This window comes from Macrotis lagotis, chromosome 2 (assembly GCF_037893015.1).
Source record: "Macrotis lagotis isolate mMagLag1 chromosome 2, bilby.v1.9.chrom.fasta, whole genome shotgun sequence".
NCBI classification, from domain to species: Eukaryota; Metazoa; Chordata; class Mammalia; order Peramelemorphia; family Peramelidae; genus Macrotis; species Macrotis lagotis.
In genome coordinates this window covers 257892978-257900773 of record NC_133659.1, presented here as the reverse complement: position 1 = coordinate 257900773, position 7796 = coordinate 257892978, and the positions used below count along the sequence as shown (strand labels likewise).

The 7796-nt window shown below is 34.0% G+C and overlaps 1 pseudogene; it reads left to right on the top strand.

The window, feature by feature from the left end:
* Window positions 1-6494: 6494 nt before the first annotated feature.
* LOC141511637 (insulin-induced gene 2 protein-like) lies at window positions 6495-7281 on the top strand (annotated as a pseudogene).
* The last annotated feature ends 515 nt before the right edge of the window (window positions 7282-7796 follow it).

Below are 7796 nucleotides of genomic sequence, written 5' to 3'. Positions count from 1 at the left end.
AGACATTACTATCAATTGGATGGCTATTGTTATCTTGTATACATGGTTAGAATGCCAATGAAATGCCAAATTCTCTGGTCCTTCAAAGTTTGTGAGCATCTGCTGTTGGTAGTAATGGTGAGGATGTGTGGGTACGCACATGCTCGTTTTTGTAGGAGGCCCAAACTGTCACTGAAATTGGGTTTGAGTTCCCAAGTTATTTTTCTTAGAACCTTGGATAGAAGGCTTCTATTCACTAGAAACTTGAAATCTTCAATTTTCCAAATAATCAGTATAAGTTAAATGTTGCACCTGGTTACACTGGTTTTTTTTTTATTGATATATGACCTTGTTCACATGTAGTTCACAAAACACACACCTCCCACTCTGTGATTGCTTCAGATGTGTTCTCATATGAAAAAGGCATCAAGGATAATCAATTTGCTAAATGACTCCTTTTTTTTCCTTTTAAATTCTTTGTTAACAGGGGATACTTGCTAGATATTAGGTTGCTAGGTAGCACAGTAGATAAAATACTTGGCCTAGACACAGGAAGAACCAAATTCAAATACAGCCTCTATCACTAGCTGTGTGATCAAGGTAAGTCACTTAATCTCTGTTCTGAATTTCCTCAACTGTGAAGTGAAGGTGATCATAGCACTTATCTACCATCATAGTTGAGAGGACCAAATGAAACTATATTAGTAGACTTCTGGGATGGAGCCAAGGTGTTGGCATGAAGCTAACATGCTCCCAGAGCTTTTCCTACCAAAGATAAATGAAGCCTTTACCCTGACATTAAAGCTACAGATCCCACTAAGAAAAAGGGAAGATCCAAAGGTTTCAATAGTAGACATTGTGGAGGATCTTCAGTGAAGGTCCACCTCTTTGAGGGAAAAGGGGGAAAGTAAAGCCAAGTGAACCTGGAGAGGGAGAAAGCCAGCAGGATGCTTTAAACCACAGTGCAGTCCAGGTCCTGACAGTATGACAATAGCATAGGTCCGGGCAGCTAGATAGCAAGCCAACAGGGAGGGTCCCAACACCAAACAAAGTCTAAACCCTGGAAAGACCAGGGCAAAAGACAGGACTAGGTTGGGAACAAACCAGACATAAAGGAGGGAATAAACCTCTGCAAGGATAAGGCCTAGACTACATAGGCAACATCTTTAACAACAACAAGCTGGGAATCAGACCCCAAATCCAGAATAAAAAAGTTTAGATCTATATTCCCTATACTCAGGAGCAGAACTCAAACAACAATGATGAGCAAAAAAGCTAAAAGAATGCTCACCATAGAAAGCTAATATGCAGATAAAGGTGATAACAATACCATGTTGGAAGAAGAAATCAGTGAAAAATTACTCACAGGTGAAGTCTCAAAAGAGGCAATGGAATTAGAATCAAATATAAAAGCTCATAGAAGAGCTTAAAAAAGAATTTTAAAAATAAAGAAGAGAGGAAGAAGAAAAATGGGAAAAAAGAAATGAAAGTCATGTGGGAAAATTATGAAAAATTGATCAAAGAAATCAACTTCATTAAATGTAAAAATAACCAACTGGAAAAGGAAACACAAAAGCTAATTGAAGAAAATAATCCCCCCCCCCCCAATTAGAATTGAGCAAATAGAAACCAATGAATCCATGAAACTACAAGATTCCATAAAACAAAATAAAAAGGCTGAAAAAAAAATTGAAGAAAATGTAAAGTACCCTTTAGAAAAAACAAATAACCTGCAAAATAGATCCAGAAGAGATAATTTATGAATCATCAGACTACCAGATCAAAAAAAAAAGAACCTGGAAAACATCATGTAGGAAATTATCAGGGAAAACTAGCCAAATTTACTAGAAAAAAAGAAGACAATATAGCCATTGAAAGAATACACAGAACCCCTGCAGAAAGAGACCCCTGGATAAAAAACTCCAAGGGCTATTATGGTCAAATTCCAGAATTCTCAAATAAAGGAGGAAATTCTTCAAGCCACCAAAAAAGGAAACAATTTAAATACAAAAGAAATACAATCAGACTTACACATGACTTACAGTCTCAACATTGAAGGATGGAGGACCTGGAATACATTATATCAAAGGATAAAGGACCTGGGATTACAACCAAGAATTTACTAGCCTGCAAAATTCAGCAAATATTGTCAGGGTAAAAGAAGGATGTTCAATGAAATAGAGGACTTCCAAAATTTACTGACAAAAAGACCAGAACTAAACAGAGAATTCAATTGCCAAATACACAACTCAAGAGATATATAAAAAAGGTAAATGAAAAGGGGAAGAACAAAACAAAATAAAACATAACAAATGTTAGTCAAGACCATCAAATTGTACACAACCCTAAAATAGAAGATATAACATTTATGACTCTTGAGAATTGTAGTTCTCTTAGGATAATTAAAGGGTCGAATATAATTGAAGAGACTAGACTTAGAGGATATGGGTATGGTTGGATCTTGTCTCTCCATTGAAGAGGTGCAAGATGACACTATATTTGAGACAAAAAGACCTGATGAAAAGCAAGGGTGTTTACTTTAACCTTAAGTGTCTCAGTTTCCTTTGACCTATTCTAATTCTGCTGAGCTTGCAAAATTTAGCACTTTCCCTGATGAAGGCTTCATAGGTGGTCCTGAGTTAGTGTCTCCTATAACCTACAATCAATTCTAAAGTTCTTAAATGAGACATTAAGAGATTCCCTATACTTAGAACCCTTTGGGATTCTTATAGTTAATTAAATCAAGGTTGAATTTAGTCCATACTTTACTTAACAAAGGGTTAAGTACCCTGGGTAGGAAGGGGGGGTTGGGTGAGAATTGTGGGAAAAAATGCTTGGGGGGAGGGGTACAAATAGTTCATGAAATGATTTGACTTTGGATGATAATTTGGTTCAGGAGAATTATGTGTCCTTGGAGGGTATTTAAAAAGGGGTAAAAAAATGATTATAATTTGAAGTAAATGAAGACCTTGAAAAGTATACTTCTCATGAAACAGAAGAGGGGAGGGTACTTAGTGACTCTGAGGCAATACTGCTTATCAAACAATCAAGCAAGCAATTAATCTGTGATGGTACTTTGATAACACATTGAGCTTATTAACTAATCAATTAATAAAGCTGTGATTGATGGTAACTGATTAATAGTTGAGAGATAAATAATACCAAGTGAAGAGGCACAAAGATTTATAATTTTAGAGGGAAAGAAGGGAAGATGTGAACACTGAGTAAATTCTATTTAATAGATTTGGCCCAGAGATAAGATATATTCTAAATTGGGTTTAAAAATCCATCCTACTCTACAGGGAAGGGGAGGGGGTGATAAAAGGGAAGGTGAAAGTATAAGTGAAAATAAATTAAAAGTTAAATTTTAAAAGAAAAGTTAAAGGGGAAAGGGAGTGAACATTTGGTGAGGAGGAATAAGAGGAAAGGAAAGATAAAAGTATAAATGGGGAAATATAGCATTGAAGGAAATAAAGAATTAGTAATTTTAACTGTAAATATGAATGGGATGAATTGTCCCATAAAACATAAGTGGATAGCAGAATGGATTAAAAACCAGAATTCTGCAATGTGTTGTTTACAAGAAACACATTTGAAACAGAGAGATACACACAGGGTAAAGGTAAAAGGATGGAGCAAAATGTATTATGCTTCAGCTGAAGTAAAAAAACAGGTAGCAATCCTGATCTCAGATAAAGCAAAAGCAAAAATATAAATCATTAAAAGGGATAAGGAAGAAAACATCTTCTTAATAGGCCCCAAAGTTAATGAAGCTATATGATTATAAAAACATGCATGCACCTGGTGATATAGCATCCAAATTCCTAGAGGAAAAGCTGGGTGAATTACAAGGAAATATAGACAGCAAAACTTTAATAATGCAGGATCTCAACTTCCCTCTCTCAGACCTAGAAAAATCTAACCACAAAATTTAAAAAAAAAAAAGAAAGTTAAGAAGGTGAATGAAATCTTAGAAAGCTTAGATATGATAGACCTCTGGAGAAAATTTAATGAGGATAAAAAAGAATATACCTTTTTCTCAGCAGTACATAACACCAATACCAAAACTGACCATGGGCATAAAAACCTTATAATCAAATACAGAAAGAAAGAAATAATAAATGCATATTTCTCAAATAATTTATAAATTACTTATAAAATATTTATAAAAATTACACATAATAAAGAGTCATGGGAAGATAAACCAAAAACTAATTGGAAACTAAATAACTTAATTTTAAATAATGAGTGGATCAAACAGCAAATCATAGAATAATCAATAATTTGATCCAAGAAAATGATAATAATGAGTCATTATACCAAAATTTATGGGATGAAGCCAAGGTAGTTTTGAGGGGGAAACTTTATATCTCTAAATGCTTACATGATTAAAATAGAGAAAGAGGAGATCAATGAATTGGGTGTACAACTAAAATAGCTAGAAAAAGAGCAAATAAAAGAACCCTAATTAAATATCAAATTAGAAATTCTGAAAATCAAGGGAGAGATTAATAAAAATTGAAGAAAGAAAATCATTGATCTAATAAACTAAGAGTTAGTTTTGTGAAAAGGCCAATAAAATAGATAAACCTTTGTTTAATTTGGTTTAAAAAAGAAAATAACCAAATTACCAATATCAAAAATGAAAAAGGTGAACTAACCAACAATGAGAAGGAAATTAAAGAGATAATTCAAAGCTCCTTTGTTGAACTGTATGCCAAAAAATTTGATAACCTGAATGAAATGGATAAATATTTACAAAAATACAAACTATCCAGATCAACAGAAGAAATAGCATACTTAAATAACCCCATTTGAGAAAAATAAATTGAAGACTCCATCAATAAACCCCCTAAGAAAACACCTCTGGGTCCAGATGGATTTATAAGTGAATTCTACCAAACATTTAAGGATCAATTAACATACTATTTAAAGAAATAGGAGAAGAAGGAGTTCTGCCTGATTCCTTTTATGACACAACATGGTGCTGATGACTAAACCAGGAAGAACCAAAACAGAAAAAGAAAATTATAGACCAATCTCCCTAATGGACATTGATGTAACAATCTTAAATAAAATTTTAGCAATGAGATCATAGCAAGTTATTACTAGATAACATGCCATGATTAAGTAGGATTTGTATCATGTAGGATTTATACCAGGTAGGCAAGGATGGGTTAATATTAGGAAAAACGCTCATCATAATTGAACATCTCAATAGCAAACCCAATAGAAATCATATGATTATCTCAAAAAGTCTTTGATAAAATATAGCATCCATTTCTATTAAAAATACTAGAAAGTTTAAGAATAAATGGAGTTTTCCTCAAAATAATAAATAGAATCTATCTAAAACCATCAACAATTATATGTAATTGAGATAAACTGGAGGCGGCTAGGTGGCACAGTGGATAAAGCACCAGCCCTGGAGTGGGGAGTGCCTGGGTTCAAATCTGACCTGAGACACTTAAAAATTTACCTAGCTGCCACTTAATCCCATTTGCCTTGCAAAAACCTTAAAAAAAGAGAGAGATAAACTCAGAGCATTTCCAATAAGATCAGGGGTGAAACAAGGATGCCCATTATCACCATTACAATTCAATAAAATATTAGAAATATTAGCTTTAGCAATAAGAGAAGAAAAAGAAATTGAAGGAATCGGAATTGGCAATGAGGAAGCAATGCTTTTACTCTTTGAAGATGATATGATGGTATACTTAGAGAACCTGAGTAAATCATCTAAAAAATTTGAAACAATCAACAAATTCAGTAAAGTAGAAAGATATAAAATAAACCTGCATAAATCATCAGCATTCTATATATGAACAACAAAGTCCAAGAGCAAGAAATTCCATTTAAAGTAACTGTAGACAACATTAAATAGTTGGGAATCTACCTCCCAAAAGAAACACAAAAACTATATGAACACAATTATAAAATACTTCTCACCCAAATAAAATCAGATCTAAATAATTAAAAAATGTCAATTGCTCAAGGTTAGGTAGAGCTAATATAATAAAAATGACAATTCTGCCAAAATTAAATTACTTATTCAGTTCCATACCAATCAAACTAACAAATAATTATTTTACTGAGCTAGAAAAAATAGTAACAAAATTCATCTGGGGTAACAAAAGGTCCAGAACAGCAAGAGAACTGATGAAAAAAAAATGTAAAGGAAGGTGGCCTAGCTCTACTAGCTCTAAAAAACTATACTATAAAGTGACAGTTATCAAAACTGCCTGGTACTAGTTAAGAAAAAGAGTAATGAATCAGTGGATTAGTATAGGTTTAAAAGAAACTGCAGTAAATGACTACAGCAATTTAATATTTAACAAACCCCAAAGACATCAACCTCTGGGATAAGAATTCAGTATTTGATAAAAATTGTTGGGAAAACTAGAAAATAGTATGGTTAAAAACTAGGCATTGAGGAGAAGGGGGAGGAGCTCAGGGGAGCCCGGCGGCGGGTGGGAGTGGCGACTGGTAGTGGCGATGGGGGGTGGTGCGGCCAGGGAAGATGGCGGAAGCTGAGGACTTTTGGTAGATTCTAATTTAAAATGAGATTAAGTACTGATGAAGAGTCTTTTGACTACTGTGATTGTTTGAAGTTATTGAACTTATGAAACCATGGCAGAGCGAGAGACAACATCATCTGTGCTTCCAAAGTGTGGGCCTTACATTGCTTCTTTAACTACTCGGAGTATGAACTTGGTGATTCGTGGAATAGTTTTGTTTTTGACTGGAGTGTTCCTTGCATTAGTATTAAATCTACTTCAGATTCAGAGAAATGTCACACTCTTTCCACCTGATGTGATTGCAAGCATCTTTTCTTCAGCATGGTGGGTACCACCATGCTGTGGCACAGCTTCAGCTGTGATTGGGTTATTATACCCCTGCATTGACAGGCATCTGGGAGAGCCACATAAATTTAAAAGAGTGGTCCAGTGTAATGCGATATGTAGCAGTCTTTGTTGGTATAAATCATGCCAGCGCTAAAGTAGATTTTGACAACAATATACAGTTGTCTCTCACACTAGCTGCACTATCCATTGGTCTGTGGTGGACTTTTGATAGGTCACCAAGTGGTTTTGGCCTTGGAGTAGGAATTGCTTTCTTGGAAACTTTGGTCACTCAACTACTAGTCTATAATGGGGTTTATCAATATACATCTCCAGATTTTCTTTATGTTCGTTCTTACCATGTATATTTTTTGCTGGTGGCATTACAATGGGAAATATTGGTCTACAACTGGCTATGTATGAATGTAAAGTCACTGCTGAAAAATCTCATCAAGAATGAAGAAAGGAAAAGTATGTTTTTGTACAGAACCTCCCCTCCACAAGATTTAAAGAAGCATGTAAAATGATAGAGATACCAAGAAAACTTTGGACTGTAAAATTGCTAAGATGCAGTTTATCCCTTCAGTGGTATACATTTCTGCAATCTGTGATTGCTACTTGTGTAAATCAGTTACAAACCTTTGTGTATTTGATTTAAGTAACTGTAAAAAATGATGATGCACCACAAGCAAGAATTTTGGTTAATAGATGAATTTAAATTTTTTTAAACATATATTGTATCACAATGTTTATGTGCCAAAACATTCTATTATTGTCATGCAGAAAATTAGTATGTTCATTTTTTAAAAAAATTATCAAAATTACATAACATAAAGAAGAAAGCCAGGAATTCACTTGAACAACTGATATTTTCTCTTTTATTTTTTATTTTCTTGCCCTTTATTTTTCTATGAACAGCAGTGTGAGTTATGGATACCCTACTTTGTGGTTGGGTTCTAGTTTAATTTGTAAACA